Source organism: Rhipicephalus microplus, unplaced genomic scaffold, assembly GCF_043290135.1.
Source record: "Rhipicephalus microplus isolate Deutch F79 unplaced genomic scaffold, USDA_Rmic scaffold_181, whole genome shotgun sequence".
Classification (NCBI taxonomy): domain Eukaryota; kingdom Metazoa; phylum Arthropoda; class Arachnida; order Ixodida; family Ixodidae; genus Rhipicephalus; species Rhipicephalus microplus.
Window position 1 is genome coordinate 135,815 of NW_027464752.1, and position 4,186 is coordinate 140,000.

The window sequence follows — 4,186 nt, forward strand, 5'->3', positions numbered from 1 at the left end:
GGGTGTCTGATATGCGGCGGGCTTCGGCCTCGTCAAGCGTGTCCTCGGGTCTGCTCCAGGGGAATCCACGGCAGTCGTCTGCAGCCTCATCCGCTTGATGCGTTAGGGGCTGGTTGTCGGACGGTGCCGTTTTACCACGATATCGAGGTGTGTTCCGTGTCGTCCTCGGGCGATTCAGATGCGAAAGCGCCGAAGACGCGGGCGTGACCCGTCGTCTGGCGGCTTTGCAGTCTCGGCTCCGTTGCTAGTTCCGGCCGGTCCACCGACAGTGCAGCGGGCTTGGGCAACCCGCACGGCGCGACCGAGTCGATGCAACGAAAAAGAGCGAGCATGAACGTGCTTCTTGCCGCACGGCTCCCACTCGTCTTTCGGGAAGGTTGTGCCGTAGCGAGCTCGAACGCCGTCATCTCGGAGTGCAAAATAAGCGTGTTGGGGCGCCTGAAGGTGGCCTCCGCCGCACACAGACTGCGTCCGGCCCGCCGAAGGCGAGGACGGACGCGCAGTCGAACGATTACCTGGTTGATCCTGCCAGTAATCATATGCTTGTCTCAAAGATTAAGCCATGCATGTCTAAGTACATGCCGAAATAAGGCGAAACCGCGAATGGCTCATTAAATCAGTTATGGTTCCTTAGATCGTTTCTTCCTACTTGGATAACTGTGGCAATTCTAGAGCTAATACATGCAGTGAGCCTGGAGCCCTTTGGGTAACGGGTGCTTTTATTAGACCAAGATCGATCGGGTTTCGGCCCGTATTGTGTGGTGACTCTGGATAACTTTGTGCTGATCGCATGGCCACGAGCCGGCGACGTTTCTTTCAAGTGTCTGCCTTATCAACTTTCGATGGTAGGTTACTTGCTTACCATGGTTGTTACGGGTAACGGAGAATCAGGGTTCGATTCCGGAGAGGGAGCCTGAGAAACGGCTACCACATCCAAGGAAGGCAGCAGGCGCGCAAATTACCCACTCCCGGCACGGGGAGGTAGTGACGAAAAATAACAATACGGGACTCTTTTGAGGCCCCGTAATTGAAATGAGTACACTCTAAATCCTTTAACGAGGATCAATTGGAGGGCAAGTCTGGTGCCAGCAGCCGCGGTAATTCCAGCTCCAATAGCGTATACTAAAGCTGCTGCGGTTAAAAAGCTCGTAGTTGGATCTCAGTTCCAGACGAGTAGTGCATCTACCCGATGCGACGGCTCGGACTGAACATCATGCCGGTTCTTTCTTGGTGCACTTCATTGTGTGCCTCGAGATGGCCGGTGCTTTTACTTTGAAAAAATTAGAGTGCTCAACGCAGGCGAGTCGCCTGAATAAACTTGCATGGAATAATAGAACAAGACCTCGTTTCTGTTCTGTTGGTTTTTGGAATACGAGGTAATGATTAAGAGGGACGGACGGGGGCATTCGTATTGCGGCGCTAGAGGTGAAATTCTTGGACCGTCGCAAGACGAACTACTGCGAAAGCATTTGCCAAGAATGTTTTCATTGATCAAGAACGAAAGTCAGAGGTTCGAAGGCGATCAGATACCGCCCTAGTTCTGACCATAAACGATGCCAACCAGCGATCCGCCTGAGTTACTCAAATGACTCGGCGGGCAGCTTCCGGGAAACCAAAGTATTTGGGTTCCGGGGGAAGTATGGTTGCAAAGCTGAAACTTAAAGGAATTGACGGAAGGGCACCACCAGGAGTGGAGCCTGCGGCTTAATTTGACTCAACACGGGAAAACTTACCCGGCCCGGACACTGGGAGGATTGACAGATTGAGAGCTCTTTCTTGATTCGGTGGATGGTGGTGCATGGCCGTTCTTAGTTGGTGGAGCGATTTGTCTGGTTAATTCCGATAACGAACGAGACTCTAGCCTATTAAATAGGTGCGGGGTTCCCAGCACCTTACAACCTTCTTAGAGGGACAAGCGGCTCCTAGCCGCACGAAACAGAGCAATAACAGGTCTGTGATGCCCTTAGATGTCCGGGGCCGCACGCGCGCTACACTGAAGGAAGCAGCGTGTCTTTATCCCTGTCTGAAAAGACTGGGTAACCCGTGGAACTTCTTTCGTGATTGGGATAGGGGCTTGCAATTGTTCCCCTTGAACGAGGAACTCCCAGTAAGCGCGAGTCATAAGCTCGCGTTGATTACGTCCCTGCCCTTTGTACACACCGCCCGTCGCTACTACCGATTGAATGATTTAGTGAGGTCTTCGGACCGATGTCCGGCGCGGCCTTTCGGTTGCGCCGGTCTGTTGGAAAGATGACCAAACTTGATCATTTAGAGGAAGTAAAAGTCGTAACAAGGTTTCCGTAGGTGAACCTGCGGAAGGATCATTAACGGATTGTGAAGGGTGAGCGCCTCAGCTGCGTCTGCGCCCGACACTTTCTGCCGCTGACCCCGTTTGGACGCGGGGTCGGCTTTTCCCCACGGGGCTGCCTGAATGTGGAGCGGCACCCCGTGACAAATTGTTGCGCCCAGCGGACGCCAACACCGCGACCTTGGACGGTCGGCCAGGTGGCGGACGCGGGTACAAACGGCGCAACGCACTCATAGGTCGGCTTTCGACCCGCCACAGCACCGTGGCTCGAAGCGCTCGAAATGCGCGACCCGACCGCTGCGGGACCGCCTAGTACTGTAAACAGGAGCGGCGGAGCGCGAACGGCGAGTCGTGGTTACGTCGGTAGAAGGCGAGGCTGCGCGTTCCCGAAACGCCAGCCGAGTGCCCTCCCGACCGTTCGAGCGTGCAAGAACGAGACCCGACAATCGCGCGGCGACTGCCAAGTACGAGAGGAACGGCACAAGCGTCGGCGGTCGGTCAAGGAACTGGCGATGTGACGGGTCCGCTGTGCACCAGTGCATACCGTCCCGCCGTCCGCGGCAAGCGCCTCCGCGTCCTCGGGTGACGGAGGCTGCCGGTCGGTTCTTGCAGGCGAGGGATCTCGCTGGCACCGGTTCGCGTTGACGCGCGGCCGGTCATGGCACGGCGATGCGACGGCCGAGGTGCGCAGTACTCGATGGAGGAACCGCACGCTCCGATGACCGTCCCGCCCTCCGCGGCGTATGCGTACCGACCGTAATGGTTGCAGCAGCGCCGGCCGGCTTTTGAATTTGCCACACGAAACACGGTGCGAGATCGCGGTTAGGGGAGCGTCGAAGTTGCCAGGCGTTTTGCTTGCTGCCGAGGGAAAGGCGGCACGGCCACGTCGCGCTCGTCGCGATTAGCGGGTCTGCGCGCTTTGGGAAGGTGCCGCAACGACTTGCCGAAAGAGGAAGCACGGAAGAACGAGGGACTTGGACGTCCCGACAATTGAACGCACTTGCGGCCAGGCCCTTGCTGGCTTCGTTCTTCCGCCTCGAGTAGGCTCGTACGCGGCTCCGGCGCCGAAAGTGGTCCTTGGCACCGACTTCGGTGGACGTGGGAAGTGCCGCGCAAGTACGGCGCGCCTGGCTCCACCTGTTGGCTAAAGTAGGCAGCCGGATCGGCATTTTGGTGTGCGGTGGCAAACCGTGGATGCGAAAAAAGCTTGTGCGATTTCGTGGAACAAAAAGCGGGGGTCCCCCTTTTTATGCGGAGGAGACCGACCCGCCTGCCGTGGTGAACCGCGACGCCACGGTAAAAACGGGAGAGGCTTGTCGATGGGACCGTGCATCCCGCGCTCCACGGAGGCCGGGAGGCGGCCGCCCGAGGAAATGTGTAGCCGTCGAGGCCCGCATCTGCGTGCACTCTTATCCAAATGGGTGTACCGCAGGCATTTTCTGGTTAGGCGGGCCAATGAGAGCGAGCACACAACGATACCTACGGGTCCGGCTTGGAGAACCGGCTTCGACGCCTCCCGAGTATTTATAGAGGGGTGGACCACGAAAGCACTCGCAAGTAGCGAAAGCGAAACGCCGTCCGAAACACACCGTTTGCTCGATTTGCGGCAGCCGAAAAAGGCGCGGCAGAGTTTTGGAGTCCAAGCGTGCGCTGAAAAGCGCCCTTCTTGGCCACTGTTTGGCCGAGTGCCAGAAACGTTTGGTTTTGACTGTACGGAATTGAACAAACACTTTTTCACGACTCTAAGCGGTGGATCACTCGGTTCTCGGGTCGATGAAGAACGCAGCCAGCTGCGAGACTTGGTGTGAATTGCAGGACACACTGAGCACTGATTCTTTGAACGCACATTGCGGCCTTGGGTCTTCCCTTGGCTTCGTC

General features: G+C 57.1%; 2 non-coding genes across 2 annotated transcripts in view; both read left to right on the forward strand.

Moving 5' to 3' along the window:
- Nucleotides 1-512: 512 nt before the first annotated feature.
- Nucleotides 513-2,327, forward strand: LOC142791682 (small subunit ribosomal RNA). The gene has a single exon (XR_012890379.1). It is a non-coding gene; the product is annotated as a small subunit ribosomal RNA (ribosomal RNA).
- A 1,719-nt stretch (nt 2,328-4,046) lies between these two features.
- LOC142791638 (5.8S ribosomal RNA) overlaps nt 4,047-4,186 on the forward strand; it is a 153-nt gene continuing 13 nt past the window's right edge. Inside the window, exon 1 of the ribosomal RNA XR_012890342.1 lies at nt 4,047-4,186. This exon is cut by the window's right edge and continues 13 nt beyond it. This is a non-coding gene — a ribosomal RNA (5.8S ribosomal RNA).